The sequence below is a fragment of the Lepidochelys kempii genome, chromosome 3 (assembly GCF_965140285.1).
Source record: "Lepidochelys kempii isolate rLepKem1 chromosome 3, rLepKem1.hap1, whole genome shotgun sequence".
NCBI classification, from domain to species: Eukaryota; Metazoa; Chordata; order Testudines; family Cheloniidae; genus Lepidochelys; species Lepidochelys kempii.
In genome coordinates this window covers 61,775,206-61,794,134 of record NC_136382.1, presented here as the reverse complement: position 1 = coordinate 61,794,134, position 18,929 = coordinate 61,775,206, and positions in this window count along the sequence as shown.

The window sequence follows — 18,929 nt, the reverse complement described above, 5'->3', positions numbered from 1 at the left end:
CTTAGCCTACACTATATATAGTACCTTTCATTTTCAAAGTTGTTTTCAAACAGTGGGCCAGCTCTTGTTCACCCCAACCGGCCACTGATATGGATAGGAATTTTGAGTGTCCAACAAAAGGAGGATCAAATCCATAAATAAATTAATACTTATAACGTCCCTGTTATATCAGTTTTATAGCAAGGAAAAGAGCATACATGACTCATCAGATAAAGCCATAAAAGAAGTCAGTGACAGAGCCAGGATTAGAACTCTAACATCCCTTGTTCTCAGATCATTAGACGAAGCCTTTATTTCCAGTCACTGTAGGACTGACACTAGATACTACTGACCCCTAATTGTGATGTGAAAGTTTTGCTAAATAGTAGCAGAGATAATCCATCAAGGGATTATCTGTGCAAGTTTATGATGAGTCTTTCTTTGACCTTCCAGCACAAATAAATATGCTTCAGCTAATAATAGTTACTGTTGGGAAGACAATCATGGTAGAGATTGCACTGAATGATTAGAGGCCAGAACAAGAAATCTTGGATTAAACAGAAACCACTTTAATATATCCCCTTGTTACAGGATTTACTATTGGCTGAACACTGACCATGTATTTCAAACATGTAGCTAGTAAACCATTCCCATAGGAAGATCTGCAGATTGAAAAGGCACAGTACAGTACGAAGTGGCAGTACTCATGGAGCACAGGGATTCACCAATAGGTTAAGTGTAAGCACCTTTCCCTTCCCACCTCCAAAGATACACTTCACTCTGTTGTGTATCGGGAATGAAGTTAGGGGAAATATCAGTCAAACTTGTCTAGTAAACATGCAAAGCAGAACAGCAGAGACTACTCTTACAACCTATATTTCAAGATGGAAGAAACCCCTCTGCCGGATAGAAGCTAGGAAGGTCTGGCCATAGGCCTAGGGGCAGCCACTCTACCCAGCAATAACTTCATTTTGGCATCTACCTTTTTAGGGAAGGGGTAGATCACATTGACAGCATGACTTCTGATTGAAGTGGGCTGTTAAAGCTCATGGGGATCCAGGGAGCAGCATGAAAGGTTTGGTTCAGACATGCCAGAGATCTGTGGATTTCCCCATAGATTTTAGGGCATCTGCAGGATTAGAGAGTCATTCCCTCTTACTCTTTTGAATGGTCACAAGTTCCACAGGAGATGATGGGGCATCAGAAATGTTCGCTGGGTGAAATTAACCATTCCCCGCCTCCACTCTGAGTAGAGGAGTTGTCTTATGCATCTGTCTTTAATGAGCATGTCCTTCATAATCTTGTCAGTAAATTGCTAAAATCCTAAAGGTGCTTAGCACACAGTGTATTAATCCTTGCTTATGAAAGCAGCAGGTCTTGCTATTAGATACAATCATGATTTTTGCACAGGGCTTGAACATAATAATATGATGTTGTTAAGAAAAAGAAGAGCTGGGCACTGAGGTCTGAAATACCAGGAGTCTGTGAGCTCTGTGCTTCCCATGTCTGGAGATAAAGTGTACATGTGACAGTGATGTTCTAACCTTGCTGGTTGATCAGCATGCAGGTAAAGAGGGACATATTTGTGAGTAGTCAAGAATAATCATAGTTAAGGTAGTGGCTCTTAGCCTCACAGCTACCACTTTCCTGTACTCTTAACAGGCATTTCCATCTCTCCCATTCGTCACACCTGCACAGGATATTTAAATCAACGATAAAATCGTCTTTCCTCCCTTAATGCAATGGTTCTGAACCTTTCCAGAGTACTGTAGCCCTTTCAGGAGTCTGATTTGTCTTGTATACCCCCAAGTTTCATCTCACTTAAAAACTACTTGCTTACAAAATCAGACATAAAATCACAAAGGTGACACTGCACACTATTACTGAAAAATTGGTTACTTTCTCATTTTTACCATATAATTATAAAATAAATCAATAGGAATATAAATACTGTACTTACATTTCAGTGTATAGAACATAGAGCAGTAAAACAAGTCATTATCTGTATGAAATTTTAGTTTGTACTGGCTTCACCAGTGCTTTTTATTTAGCTTGTTGTAAAACTAAGCAAATATCTAGATGAGTTGATGTGCACTCTGAAAGACCTTTGCATATCCCCAGGGATATGTGTACCCCTAGTTGAGAACCCCCACCTTAATGCACCTATGCAGCAGCAGGGTAAAGTACAGCCATGGCATACATTTGAATGCTAGAAAGGGGCTTGGCTAGTTGCCAGTGCTCTGAAGGGCATGTCCAGCCACACAGACTTTCTGTCTATCTGGGCATTTGTATCATACAGATCATCATGGCATCTGAGCATTCTAACCTGGCTTGCAGCCCCTGCTAGAGTTTGTGAGGTAGCAATGGTGCTTACTGTTCCTTTCTGGAGTAGCAGTAAGGAGTGCTGTAGAATCCTGTGCTGACATCTCCCTACCCCATCCCTGATTCCCTTGTTCCATCCTACCCTCTGTTAGCATATCGGTTACTAGGCCTTCTGATTCATAGCGCTTTCCCCCATGAACCCTTGGTGAGTCAGGGCACAGTTTTGCTTTAAGTGAGCACCTTTATTCACTGTTCACAAGAAAATCCAGAAAACCCAAGTAAATCCAGTGACTTCAAAAAGGAAGGGAAAGCGAAAAACGGAGGGCATTAGCCATCATATGAGAGCAAGTGATGTAGTTCAGATCGTTACATACAGCTAGAGCTGCTGTGCAATAGAATACACTTTTGAATCATGAGGTGGATGTTTGGTGCACATTCTGTATTAATCCAAGTACAGACATTTTAATCAATTCTAAAAATGTTGCAGGCCCTGAGGAATAGGAGAAAAACAAACATAAAACCAGTTTTAAGAAATGGAGCAGGGAGGAACTAGGAAATCACAGAGCAGTAAACATGGTGCTAGGAAGGATTCTAGAGCCATTAATGAATATACAGCAAATAAATTAAAGCAAGACACCACTCATGATTTTCAGGGTTGCAGAAGACAAGGAGGCCAGCAAGTAGTTGAGAAAAAGGAATAATTTCTACAGAGACTGAGGGAAATTATAAGTATGCTCCTAATTCAGCAAGATACTTAAGCATGTGCCTCACTCGAAGAACACGAGTTGTCTGTTTGACTTCAACGGATCCACTCAGGGTATGTCTACACTGCAACTAAAAACCTGTGGCTGGCCCATGCCTACAGACTTGGGCTTGCGGGTTTGGCTAAGAGGCTGTTTCACTGCAGTGTAGACGTTCTGGCTCAAGCTGGAGCCTGGGCTCTAGGACTCTGTGAGGGAGAAGGGCCTCAGAGCTCTGTCTCAGCCTGAGCCCAAACTGCTACACCACAATTAAACAGCCCTGCAGCCCAAGCCCCACGAGCCTGAATCAGCTGGCACAGGCCAACCGGCGATATGTAATTGCAATGTAGTGCCCTCACACACTTTCAGTGAGGCATGTGCTTACTACCTTTCTAAATCAGGGCCTGTCAAGGTTCCTCCCCCACTCTGAACTCTAGGGTACAGATGTGGGGACCTGCATGAAAAACCTCCTAAGCTTCTCTTTACCAGCTTAGGTCAAAACTTCCCCAAGGTACAAAATATTCCCCCCCGTTGTCCTTGGACTGGCCGCTACCACCACCAAACTAATACTGGTTACTGGGGAAGAGCTGTTTGGACGCATCCTTCCCCCCAAAATACTTCCCAAAACCTTGTACCCCACTTCCTGGACAAGGTTTGGTAAAAAGCCTCACCAATTTGCCTAGGTGACTACAGACCCAGACCCTTGGATCTTAAGAACAATGAACAATCCTCCCAACACTTGCACCCCCCCTTTCCTGGGAAATGTTGGAATAAAAGCCTCACCAATTTGCATAGGTGACCACAAACCCAAACCCTTGGATCTGAGAACAATGAAAAGGCATTCAGTTTTCTTACAAGAAGACTTTTAATAAAAATAGAAGTAAATAGAAATAAAGAAATCCCCCCTGTAAAATCAGGATGGTAGATATCTTACAGGGTAATTAGATTCAAAAACATAGAGAACCCCTCTAGGCAAAACCTTAAGTTACAAAAAAGATACACAGACAGAAATAGTTATTCTATTCAGCACAATTCTTTTCTCAGCCATTTAAAGAAATCATAATCTAACACATACCTAGCTAGATTACTTACTAAAAGTTCTAAGACTCCATTCCTGTTCTGTCCCTGGCAAGAGCAGCATGCAGACAGACACAGACCCTTTGTTTCTCTCCCTCCTCCCAGCTTTTGAAAGTATCTTGTCTCCTCATTGGTCATTTTGGTCAGGTGCCAGCGAGGTTACCTTTAGCTTCTTAACCCTTTACAGGTGAGAGGAGCTTTCCCCTGGCCAGGAGGGATTTCAAAGGGGTTTACCCTTCCCTTTATTTTTATGACAGGGCCTCTTATTTAGAAAGGTACTAAGTTGTTTCAACAGTTTCTTTTTAAGTAAATGTAAGATTAAGAGGCTTGCCTTGGAAATAGAGAGAACAAAAGTCAGGGGTGTCTGTTGCTTCACAGAAATGTAAAAAACCAGCTTGGAATGTGTGATGAAGCAGAATAGAATAGAGAACAGCTGAAGAGCAGCCTCAGTAGATTAATGTGAAGTGAGAAAGTGCACTTGTAAAGAAGCGAGCAGAAATTACAATCTCACTAGATGTAGGTGGCATTAGGGGAAAGAGGGTGATGAATAAACAGTTTGGAGTGAGTGGGAGTGCAGTAACATCAGCAAGGGGTACTTTTCAGTGATTCTTTTCAAAGGCAGCCTTCAAATGAGTTTCATATTACTTTAAAAATGATATCCCAAATTCGAATAAATAATGGCATTCTAGACAAAGTGCCTACATAGTGCAATTAAACTATCTCACAACCACAAATTTCAGCAGGCCACTAAACACCTTGGCATAGAAAGATCAGATAAAAGAGCAACAAAGAAATCTAAGCTTTTTAATCAACTGCATATTAAGCTTGAAAGATGTGATATAACACTAGACTCACTGTACTAGGTGAAGATCTGATCCACAGAATATCACAATTACAGTACAGAAATCAACATTTCTGTAGCTGGAGAAAGAGACTCTTTACTATTCCTCTGAGAGATCAGAAACGCCTCACAATCATTGTAAAAGAAAAATAATTTTCCATTGTCTTTAGAAAAAACACAGCTTTGAAGGATAAAAACAGATTTCATGGCTGTAGGGCTTTCTGTAAGCAAACATACATTTCAACTTCTAGGCTGAATGGTCTTAGAAAGATCAGGAAAGACATGAATCCCATGATCAATGTATAAAGTAATCTTCCATTTCTGTAATTCTTTCCCTATCTAGAACTGAGGCAAAGGCTACAATTACAGTAGAAAAAATTCTTGATCTGGCCAATTTAGACATTAATGAACATTTATTTGGTTTCCTGAATCCATTTAGGATAAGAGAGGTGGATCAAAAATAGCTCCAGAATTCAAAGTAGCAGATATAAAATCAGACATCCCCTTCCTCTTGGATACCTCAGGAAGTCCCAATATTGGTTGCTTAATATAATTTACCAAAATTTTGATCTCCCTGGGCATAATAAAATTATCTTTTATTACTATAGGCATAAGAAATTTTGTATTAAGTTGTTTAGTTTATAATTCATTCCTTTTTCCTGAACATTTTCAAAATTATTCTCAATTACTCTGCACTATCTTTACCTGTATAACTCTATTAGAAAATGAATCTAAATTGGAGCCAGACACATAGAACCTTGTCCTCAAACCCTGAATTGCAAGAAATATGGTTTTCAAAAAAATCTTAAGAGGAAAAGTAGCAGTAGATTTAAGAGCATCAGAGCAAAACAAGCCAGGTTCATATTTCAGTGTGGCCCTTTGCAGAAAAAGGCCACTAATCACTGACCTAAGTTAACAGAAAACTTTGCTAACCACAGGGTCAGCGGCTATAGGAATGACAGACAGAACTGCAAAACAATGCAGATTTCAGACACAAAAAGGGAAATGTTTAAATGAAACCAAAGACACCCATAGGAGTTACTATTAGAGACGTGCCAGACCACCGTTAGTGCCATTTACTGCTCTTGATCTGCCTGTGAAAGTCCCCGATTAAGGATAGTTACTTAGAGTACTCTACAAAAGGGACATTAAAGAGCAATAAAGGTTTCAAAGAAAAGCAACAAAAATGATAAAAGGACTATTGGATAGCTTAGACTGCAGTGGAGTAGGGTATTCTAGAAAAAAGATGGGAAGAGAAGTGATTGGAACCCATTATTCCTGATGCTAGAGGGCATAATGATGGGAGATGCAGGTTATTTTTTTTTTGAACTAATGAAAAAATCAGGAATTATATATTTAAATACAGAGAGAGTAGACACAAGTAACTGAGATGAAATCTTCATCTAAAGTATGGTGAATTATAGACCATGTACAGAGAGTTATTTTAAAAACACCAATAAACAATAACATAATCTTCTACAGTTCAGGAATTAGGTGTCTCTGGTCTGTTCTATAACTGGGGGGCTTAAAGAGGGACATCCATCCTAGCATAGCAGATCAGTGCAAAATCCTATGTACCACTTATACCCTTAACACAGAGATAGCTGAGGTTTGAATTTTTTTGTAGGGCATTGTGCAAGACCACTGCACGGTAGTGAATACCACCCTAGTTGAATAAAGGATTGAATGATTCACAGGATTGATCGTGGATAAACCACAACCTTTTGTCTATAAAATGGTGCTTTGGCTAAAACTCTAATGCGGAGTTACTAATATTTAATGACAGGTTTCAGAGTAACAGCCATGTTAGTCTGTATTCTCAAAAAGAAAAGGAGTACTTGTGGCACCTTAAAGACTAACCAATTTATGTGAGCATAAGCTTCGTGAGCTACAGCTCACTTCATCGGATGCATACTGTGGAAAATACAGAAGATGTTTTTATACACACAGACCATGAAAAAATGGGTGTTTATCACTACAAAAGGTTTTCTCTCCCCCCACCTTGATTATCATACACATTGTAAGGAGAGTGATCACTTTAAATAAGCCATTACCAGCAGGAGAGTGGGGTGGGGGGAGAGAAAACCTTTTGTAGTGATAAAAACCCATTTTTTCATGGTCTGTGTGTATAAAAACATCTTCTGTATTTTCCACAGTATGCATCCGATGAAGTGAGCTGTAGCTCACGAAAGCTTATGCTCAAATAAATTGGTTAGTCTCTAAGGTGCCACAAGTACTCCTAATATTTAATGGAAGTTCACTAGCAACTGGGCTGAGGCTACCAGCCATTCCACACAGACTACTGGATCTGGATTGGCACCTGAACAACGACATTAATTTGGTCCCCTTTCTGACAGTTTGGGCATACGGATTGAGCTTTACTCTCCAAAAAGGATCTTTCTAGGTTAGGAATTGAGACACATAGCTAGATAGTGTTGGGAGCTTGTACTATACCTTGCTCTACTTGTTCTGTGGGGAGAGAACCTCTGTCTCCAATGCTTTCAGTACAGCCCTCCTTATGAGCATGATAGTCCCTTGGAACTGAACAAAGAGAACCAGTGCTCCTTGACTGTTAGAGAAGTTTCTCAATAAGAGTGGTATAGTTTTAAAGATCTGCCAGGTGGTACTTTGTAGGAACTTTGGAGCAAGACTCTATGATGTGTTTATATTCTTTCACCAATGTGGAACAGAAGTCACAAATTCTTCATGTTGCAGACTATCAGACTCTGTTCTTCCACCATCAATGCTCCAATCTACTGCCTCCTCCCTTTAATCTGTCCCAACTCATCAATTTACCAAAGTGATCTGACAGGATGGGCAGGGGGGAGGGAGAGAGCATAAGCAGTACATCAGTGGCTGTGGATAATAGATGGCTATAGCATACTACCAGCCCTTTAATGCTTTGATCCAGCAGATGGTCATCATTTGCCACCAGCGAGTGCCAACAGAGTCCGTGAAACTTTGAAGATAGACAGATACACTCAGCCTGCCTCCTTGATGAAAGGCCCTGACCTCTGCATATAAGTAGTGATAAACCAGGAAAGCAGAAAATTTGCAATATCTGGGGTTTGTTCAAAGATCAGATCATTCATGGTGCTGGCTTCATAAATCACTTAGAATCATAGACCTGAAGTAAGTAACAACAGCCTGAGTTTGGGGTCCCTATTTTCAGTTGGTCTCTCCATCCAGAAAACATGTAAGGCAAAACATTTTTGATCTTTGTTAGGGGGCATATCTTTTACTGTACTATTCCTACATGCCACATAGAAGTATTTAAGATTGGGAAATGCCAATCACTCTGCCTTTATTAGACACTCTGTCCTAGATTAATTCTGGCCTTTGTCAAGAATATCATGTTCTCATTGAACTGTTTGACAAAAGACGTATGTAACTGCAGCCCAAAGCAGAAGCAGCAGCAGCAGCAAAAAGAGAAACAACCATATGGTCACTTACCAGTCACAGAGGAGTGGGTATTCTAATTAGTGGGTACAGACACTAATTAGGTACTACAGCTATCTCATACCTGTCAGAATCTTATGTCAACTTTTGTCTCACAGTGAGACTATCAGAGTGCATCTTTATTGGCTATCAGTAACTGTCACACAAATGAAGGCTATAATTGGGCATAAACAAAGGCCACAGATTTTGGACTCCACTGTGCAACCGCATTGTTTTCAGTGAGCACAGTTGGTAAGTGAGTGTAGAAACCACTATTTAATTTGGGAAGAGTTAATTCATATAATAATTAAAGGTACTAGAAATAGTAGTATTTGTATGATCAAAACAACAAAAATCAAAACCAAATATTAAAAGAATTAGATAATAGTTCAAATCTCTTATTTTCTTTTAAGTAGGTGGATCACGTAGAATTCTCTCAGATTTCATTAAACACAGATATTTGCCATTGCAGTCACCGCTTACTTATGTTACTATATAGATTGACTTGCACAACTATTTCTTTCATCAATGTGGTGTCCTCTCCTTGGTATATGACATAGATTATGGACTGATCCTGATCTTGTGTGAACATCTGCAACTTCCCACTGAAGTAATTTGAATATAGCCATGCAGATAGTTCTCTTGCTGTAGTTGCTGTTAGCAGGTAGTCTATACATAATTAGACCACACTTCACTGAGAGTTGCAAGTGTTCAGCACCTCTTAGGGCCATCTCCTATGTCATATAAACCAATTTCTGAAGTTACCCTGCATTGTTAAATCATCACTCTACTGAAGTTATCCAGATAATTCAGGGATGAGCACCACAGATAACATAATCATAGAATCATAGAATATCAGGGTTGGAAGGGACCTCAGGAGGTCATCTAGTCCAACCCCCTGCTCAAAGCAGGACCAATCCCCAATTAAATCATCCCAGCCAGGGCTTTGTCAAGCCTGACCTTAAAAACCTCTTAAGGAAGGAGATTCTACCACCTCCTAGGTAACACATTCCAGTGTTTCACCACCCTCCTAGTGAAAAAGTTTTTCCTAATATCCAACCTAAACCTCCCCCACTGCAACTTGAGACCATTACTCCTTGTCCTGTCCTCTTCTACCACTGAGAATAATCTAGAACCATCCTTTTTGGAACCACCTCACAGGTAGTTGAAAGCAGCTATCAAATCCCCCCTCATTCATCTCTTCTGCAGACTAAACAATCCCAGTTCCCTCAGCCTCTCCTCATAAGTCATGTGTTCCAGACCCCAATCATTTTTGTTGCCCTTCGCTGGACTCTCTCCAATTTATCCACATCCTTCTTGTAGTGCGGGGCCCAAAACTGGACACAGTACTCCAGATGAGGCCTCACCAATGTCGAATAGAGGGGAACGATCACATCCCTCGATCTGCTCGCTATGCCCCTACTTATACATCCCAAAATGCCATTGGCCTTCTTGGCAACAAGGGCACACTGTTGACTCATATCCAGCTTCTTGTCCACTGTCACCCCTAGGTCCTCTTCCGCAGAACTGCTGCCTAGCCATTCGGTCCCTAGTCTGTAGCGGTGCATTGGGTTCTTCCGTCCTAAGTGCAGGACCCTGCACTTATCCTTGTTGAACCTCATCAGATTTCTTTTGGCCCAATCCTCCAATTTGTCTAGGTCCCTCTGTATCCTATCCCTGCCCTCCAGCGTATCTACCACTCCTCCTAGTTTAGTATCATCCGCAAATTTGCTGAGAGTGCAATCCACACCATCCTCCAGATCATTTATGAAGATATTGGACAAAACTGGCCCCAGAACCAACCCTTGGGGCACTCCACTTGATACCGGCTGCCAACTAGACATGGAGCCATTGATATCTACCCGTTGAGCCCCACAATCTAGCCAACTTTCTACCCACCTTATAGTGCATTCATCCAGCCCATACTTCTTTAACTTGCTGACAAGAATCCTGTAGGAGACTGTGTCAAAAGCTTTGCTAAAGTCAAGAAAGAATACATCCACTGCTTTCCTTTCATCCACAGAACCAGTAATCTCATCATAGAAGGCGATTAGATTAGTCAGGCATGACTTGCCCTTGGTGAATCCATGCTGACTGTTCCTGATCACTTTCCTCTCGTGTAAGTGCTTCAGGATTGATTCCTTGAGGACCTGCTCCATGGTTTTTCCGGGGACTGAGGTAAGGCTGACTGGCCTGTAGTTCCCAGGATCCTCCTTCTTCCCTTTTTTAAAGATTGGCACTACATTAGCCTATATAGGCATTAGATATGCCTATAAATACACAAGTGTGTGCATCAGAAGCCAGAACAAGTCCTGTTGGGCCAAATTCATCATTAGTATAACTCTACTAAAGCCATAGGAGTTACACCAGGGGTGACTCTGGCCTATGATTTTTGTTGACTCAGTATGCAAGTTACTTTAGTCACTTTTACACAGGTCCTAATCCAGTGATACTCAGACTGAGGCTCACAAGCCACAAGTGGCTCTTTAGTGTGTTTCCTGTGATTCTTTGCTGCACATGATATTCAAACAGTGTGTGATTTAATTATTAACCAATCTAAATTATTAAGCAATCAGGATGCTTTTACGATGTTATTAACCAATTGTAGTTGATGAAATAATACTTGGTTATTCATTTTGCTGTTTATATATAAATTAAATAGAATATCAGGGTTAGAAGGGTCCTCAGGAGGTCACCTAGTCCAACCCCCTGCTCAATGCAGGACCAATCCCCAATTTTTGGCACAGATCCCTAAATGGCCCCCTCAGGGATTGAACTCACAACGCTGGGTTTAGCAGGCCAATGCTCAAACCACTGAACTATCCCTCCCCCCAAATATTTTTCCTCTGATACCATTATATAGTACTATGGCAAATGAAACAATGAATTCACATTACTGTGGCTCTTTTGGGTAATGCTGATTGCTAATTTGGCTCCTGAACCCTTGAGATCTGAATATCACTGTCGTAATCATTTGGATTGGAGTGGAGACTTCCTTACCTGCATTATTTTAGGCACAATAAATCTTTTCAGTGTTCCAGTGGATGAGCACTTATTTATGTATTCCCATGCGTGAGTACTTATGAGAGTTTAGGTGAGTGGTTAGTCCGGCAATGCGGTTCTCTAGAGTATGATCCAACTCCCACCGAAGCCAATAGAAGGAGTCCCATTGACTTCAATGGCACTTGGAGTGAGCTTTCAAGCATTATTTTCAAAAGACGCCATTGTGTGGAAATCACTAGGAGTTTTCATAGCTAAAATTAAAAAAAAGCCTTTTTTACATGTTCATAATTTTTCTTGCAACATCACTTTTTCTAAATAACAAAGACACATATTTAAACAAGGGATTTCTGGCTCCCTTCCAGCTTGAATTGCAGAAAAACTGCAATGCCTAAAATGAAGCATCACAATCATTTTCACAGCATTAAACTGCAGATTATGGATTAATTGCATGAATAAGAAAAACAAAACAGAGATTGTAAGGAAAGAAATCTCTGAAAACATAAATGTCTCCAAGAGCCAGTAATAAATACTTAGCAAAAATTATGAGCAAAATAAATGGTTAAAGAAAAAAGAAGAATAGATTTTAAAACAGATAAAAAAAATTACAAAAATACAGTACAACTAAACCATCAGCAAAATAAACAACAACATTCAAACATAGTGCTATAGAGAAAATTACCTCTATAAACAAAACAAATGATATCATAATCACATCACTAATCAAATCAATTCTCCCACAAATACCCTGATAGAATACCCAAACACATAGAAAGGATGATACTTAGGCATACATTAACCACAGGCATGAGTAATAGTAAACTACATGACAATAAAGTGTTTTTAATATTTCAATTTCAAGTTTCTTTCTATGTGAAAGTTGCTAATGGAAAAAATTCTCCTCTTCAATCTGCCTGGTAGTGCTCAGGTTTACCTTCCGTACTGGTGTAGCTCTGGTGACATCAGTGGCTTTTGTCCGTACAATGACCAAATAAGGATGTAAGATTAGGTTTCAGAGTCTAAGGAATTATAAAAATGAAAATCTCCTATTCATGCCAAATGAATCAGATTTTTTAAAAATGCCTAAAACTTTTGGATTTTGCATCAGCCAAAACAATAGACCGTATTCTGACTTCAGATACACACACGGCCCCCAAATTATAAATTCAGAGTATGGCCCAGCTGATCAAGAAGAAAATCGTACCACTTTAAACAGAATCATAGAATCATAGAACTGGAAGGGACCTCAAGAGGTCATCTAGTCCAGTCCCATGCTATCAAGGCAGGACTAAGTATTATATAAATATAAATATATTGAAATCAGATTATAAGAACATCATCAATGACACATACACACCATTGTCAGTGATGTAAAAAATATGATATGATGTTGCTGGGAGTTCGGTAAGGACATCAAAATATAGAAGTTGAGCTTATCTTGCAGTTCTGAGAGGATAATTTTGCCCTAATTTTGCCATCTTCTGAAAAGCTGCACAATTGTGATGACTTCTCTCTCTCTTCATTTTTGTCATTCTTGCAGATTAAGAGTCTGATTCAATAAATAAAAAAAAATGTCTGCCTACTATGACCTTATGCAGGTTGTAAACCAGAGGAATAATTTACTGAATTGCTCGCTAACATTAAGAATTGAACTTGTTATAGCCAGTGCAGTGATCTAAAGGATTGTCATCTCATCAATATTAATGATATTACTTTTCTAAGTACATTATGGTAAAAATCCAAGAGAACTAACTGCAGTATTTCAGCTCTCAGTATCCCAGCAAGAAGGTTTCTGATCAAATTGGGAGTGAAGGGAAATGGGAGGAAATTAACATCTGATTGTTGCTCACTGGGCACTTAGGGCCAGATTTTAAAATTTCTTTTGGCTTGTCTCACTACCAGGGAGATCAATGCTGCTGCAATCGATGCAGTGAGTGTCTATATAGTGGGTCTAGTGAAGACCTGCTAAATCGAAGGAATAGCTCTCTCTCGTTTACCCTGGTACTCCAGCTCCCCAAAAAGAGTAAGAGAAGTCAACTGGAGAGCCTCTCCCATCGATGTAGTGCAGTGAAGACACCGGGGTAAGTCGACCTAAGCTACGTCGACTCCAGCTTTGTTATTCATGTAGCTGGAGTAGTTTAACTTAGGTCAATTTACACCGGTAGTGAAGACAAGCCCTTAGTCACTTATCTGCATCTTTAGGTGTCTAAATACTTTTAAAAACCTGGCCCTTAGCGCTGGATCAATTAGCGACAGCAGCAGCACTTAATTAGAGTGAAATCTGAAGTCTTGGTCTTGCTAGCAAAAATCAATATGCAGATCAGCCTGAAAGAGCAGTACAAAAAGCACCAAGAAGAAAGAATGTGACAAGAATAAGGGCTCAAGAAAATAAATAAACAAAATGAGCAGTATATAAAATGCCAATTTAACCGAAAGAAGCTGAATACATAACCCTGCAGTGATCCTAATACAGAGCCTACTGAGCAAAACAACTGTTTTTGTTCTATAGCTGTTCTATTCCCTTTTGAAGGTTCTGATCCAGCATATGGCTACACATTGGGTACTCCTTTAGAATCTTCTGTAGACACTTGTTTTAAAGCCATTTCTGGTATGGTAATGCCACGAGCTGTGCTGTATTTCCAAGAGGCTGCTTAGCCACACCACAGCTCTTGACAGCTACCACCTGGAGATCAGGAAAAGAGTGAATGTTGGTGTATGGAAGGCCAGACCCAAGGCAACTTACTATTCAGGCCCTGCTCCTGTGTTGGTATCTAATACTGCAGAGTCCCACTGACTCCACAAGTGTATGGGGTCTGCTCTCAACCTTTCCAGACAACTGTACTCCTTTTAAGAGATTGATTTTTCTTGTATACCTCCAAATTACACCTCACTTAAAAACTACTTGCTTACAAAATCAGACATAAAAATACAAAAGTGTCACAGCACACTATTACTGAAAAATTGCTTACTTCTCATTTTTACCATATAATTATAAAATAAATCCATTGGAATATAAATATCGTACTTACATTTCAGTGTATAATATATATAGCAGTATAAAAAAAGTTATTGGATGAAATTTTAGTACAGTAACTCACTTAACATCCTCCCGCTTAACATTGTTTCAAAGTTATGTCGCTGCTCAATTAGGGAACATGCTCGTTTAAAGTTGTGCAATGCTCCCTTATAACGTTGTTTGGCTGCCTGCTCTGTCCACTGCTTGTAAGATTTTGTGGAAGAACAGCGACTTTACAAGGGAGCATTGCACAAGTTCCTCTTCTCCGCCTCCTCCCCCACCCCCTCCAGCGCTTCCCCCACTGCCAAACAGCTGTTTGGCAGCACTTAGGACTTTTGGGGGGGTAGGTGGTGGGCGGGAAGGAGCAGGGTTGCAGCGTGCTCCGGAGAGGAGGTGGAGTGGGGATGGGAAGAGGTGGGACTGGAGTGGAGCGGGGACGGGAAGAGGCGGGCCTGGAGCATCCCCTGGCAAAGTCGGCACCTGTTCTTCTCCGGGTAAGCTGCCACTGCTGCTGCAGGGAAGGTGCTTCCTAGCGTCCTTGCCTGCAGCAGGCTGTGCCTGTGTGGGGTAAGCCAGGGGCACTTCCCAACCACAGTACAGTACAGTACAGTACTGTACAGTATATAATGCCTTTTGTCTGCCCCCCAAAAATTTCCTTGGAACCTAACCCCCCGCATTTACATTAAATCTTATGGGAAAATTGGATTCGTTTAACATCGTTTCACTTAAAGTTGCATTTTTCAGGAACATAACTACAATGATAAGTGAGGAGTTACTATAAGTACTGGCTTTGCTAGTGCTTTTTATGTAGCCTGTTGTAAAATTAGGCAAATATATGGTTGTGTTGATGTGCCCCCCGGGAAGACCTCTGTGTACCTCCCCCAGGGGTTACAAGATCAGGACCTTGATGTTTATGGGCTAGATCATGACCAACCCTATATGACTACATAAGGTGTAAGAGAGTAAGACTCATAAGCTCTCCCTGGAGCTTGGATTTTGGGGAACAGGGATAAGCAGATTCTGCACACCTGTTACTACCCCATCTCCAGCAGGCAGAAAGTGAGTTGGCAGAGCCCCAGCTGTGTCCCTGTCTATTTCCATCTCCCCTGCACCAGCCAGCACAGCTGATCCCAAGCAGCAGAGAGGAGGGGTAGGAAATAGTAATTCGCAATGGTGAGGGTCAATTATATGTACAATCTATTTCTCTGCGCCACCCCTTTTCTCCAGAAGGGTAGGAATCTGCTACTGCCATTTACTAGGCCATTTATTGCATAATCTAGTTGAGAATCACCCTCATTAATCTGGTATTTGAGCGATTTATATGACATAAATATGGCAGGTAATTTTCTCAATGTAGTTTTCTCTTGGAGTCTCCCTTTGGTTCCCTCCTCCCTTCCATGAACACACAGATGGGAGGTTTCTTTGATGGGTTTGTTTAATTTATTATAATTACTAACACTGTAGGAAAGAGAGGACAAAGAGCTGGGCCTTATGTTTTGCCCTCAAGGTAGCAAGATTCATAATTATTCTAATTAATAGTGATTATCTTTAAATATTTCAATAAGAATGAAAAAATATTATAAATATGGTTTAAATACTTATTGTGGAGGTACTTTAAGCAATGTATTATTTGTTCCTTCTCCCGTCCCCCGATGGCCAGTCCTCTCTGACAGGAAGTTCACAGACTATGTTTCACAAATGTGTCTTATTTCTTAAATAAGAACTCAGTGGGAGTTAAGTGCCTAAACATTTGAGGATCTCGGCCTAAACCTCCACTATTCTGAATATTTCTATCTAAATACTGTAATAGTAATGAAGCACCCCACAATTCTTAATGTATTTACATGCCCAACAGTCCTGTGAGGCAGGGAAGTGCTTTTACAGATGGGGAATGGAAGGACAGACAGCTTATGTGGCTTGCCCAAAATCACACAAGAAGTCTGTGGAAGATTAGGGACTAAAATTCAGGTCTCCAGTGTCCTAAACTGGTGCCCTAGCCAGTGGACCACGCTGCCTCTCTTGGCTTTGGTTTTATATTGTGTATTTTGAGAAATAGATTTGTTGATGGTTCTCCACAATTCATTGTCAATTGACATAAGAAAGACCTCACAAAAGATTCCACTATTCTGACCTGGGTATGTCGCCATCATCTTCAGGACCATGGAAAGAGGCAACACAGTGTTAAAGAACTGTCTGAATTAGCATATACAGAATCTTTTCCTCCTTCCTAATCTGGATACAATTGATTTGGCTAAGATGACTGCAAAACTCAGATCCTCATATAGGCGCTGACTTCAATGGAGGCGGTTTGTCAGGTAGACTTGGTGTCAATTCTTCAGCAGATGTTGATGGGGCAGGCTTATCAGGCAGCTCCGTTGTGAAATTTAGTATTCCCTGTCTTAAACTCCCTTGCCAAACAAGTGCTCCCACAGCTTTACCAATGCTCATGAATTTATCACAAGTCATACAGTTTTGCTCCCTCCTGCAGGTGTTCATGTGCTGACTGGAAGAGCTCTTGCCATCACTGTGTTTGGGAGCCAGTGGCTGCACTCATCAGCCCACCTCTTCCCAGTAGCCACCTGCTCTTCCTCCTCCCTGGTCCCAATAACTACACTGCTTCTCTGACCCCTTCCCTCCCCTTCCCTCCCCCCAGCCCATCCTATGCTCAACTCCCTTGAGCTCCTTCTCCCTACCCCATCCTGCTCTCTCAGCCCTCACTGCTCCATGACCCCAGCTATTACCTGCTACACAGCTCCTTGCTTCCCTCTCACCCCCCACACACTTCCCCCCAGCTCACCATACTCCCAGCTCCTTAGTGCTCTTGCTTCCCCATAGTTTTCCTTTCTCTCCCACTGACCCAGCCTGGGCAGACACCTGTGACCTGGCCCCTTAGTTCCAGCCCCCTCTCTCTCTGACCTGAGCCCTCTCTGTTCACTGCTCCTGGCAGGTTCCTGCTACCAAGCCCTCCCTCCCCAAACTCCTGTGATTGTCACACACACATTGGAAGTATGCAGGGAAAGTTCAAAAATAAGATGACAAACTAAAAATCATGATTTAATTCTGTTAAAATAATCACTTGAGTTTTAGGCCAATCTCATGATTCTTTTTTTTTTTTGCGGGGGGTGGGGGGGAAGGTCTGACTCATGATATTTGAACTTGGGATTGGCAATACTGTTTTTCTAAGCCTCTTCCACATTCAGATGCAAATATTCCTGCTTTTTATTTTTAAAGCTAGGGTGTGGAGTAAGTTTGGACTATACTAGCAGGTCTTTCCCTGCTTATGGAAATAGGCCTCACAGTTAGATGGAAGTTTAGATTAAGCCGTTGGCATTCTCTCTTCTGGCTGTTCACAAATATTCACGACCGTTGAGTCAGCTTTGGCCTGACTTTCAAACATGCCAAATGCTCACTGACCCTGTTGACTAGACTGGGTGCTGGGGACAAAGGGAATGGTGGATACTCAGGATTTCTGAAAAATCAGGCTGTAGATGTCTCAAGTTGGGTGGCCAAAACCAGAGATGCTCAAAACTGGTAGATGGTTTTGAACGTTGAGGGCCTATTTACTACAACCCTACTTCACAAAATAGTACAAATGAAAGAATTATTATCGAGACCACAAAGGAACCATTTATCACAGCAGATTCAGAGTGAATACTAGAGAATTTAATTATTTTGTAATTCCCTTAGACTAGGACTCCAGAGTATTACAGAGAAGGAAGGCTCACAAATGGTCCTCTGTATTTGTCCTAGTCCAACCACAATTAGTGGGTATTAGTTTTCATTTATGAAGGAAGAATTTTTATCACTTCTCACTCTAATTAAATCATAGACCTCCTGACTAGCTCTTAAATTGGCACTGCTACAACTCAGTTCCCACAGAAAACAATTAGACAATAACACCCTCTTGCATTCTCCTGTCTGAGTAGTTGTTAAATGGCACTATTTATTTCAACTGAAGAAGAGTTGTACTGGAAATTTTATATTTTACTGTATGAACAGAGAATTGATTTCCATATGAAATGACAGATTTCATTCACATCCAATTTAAAATATATAAAATATTCAGAGAGCTTGTTCAGTGAGTGTAATCAAGTTCCTTTAATCAGATTTCTGGTAACATCCTAAAGGGGTTGTTCTGTGCTTTTTTCTGAAGCTGTAGTTCACTTAGCAGAATGAGATTTTGAACATTTTTGACCTTTCCTTATGTATGGGAGTTGTGTCTGAGCAAAGAAGGTGGATTAGATCCTTAAACAGCCCAGAGAGCACCCTCTTGTTCACAGAACCAGAAACAGGACCTATATTTCAGAAAATAATCAGCAGAAATCTGGAGCAAATATCTCCAACTGTCTTGAATGGGTGTGTTGTCAAAGTAAAGATGGTAGCATTGGGCTTTATATGTTTATGAAATTACCCATATTGAAAAATAAAACAAAACAGAGGAACAAATTTCATATATATCATTTGTCATAATTCCTAAATATTCAGTGAAATTGTTTGAAAATGTGTAGTTTTAAAG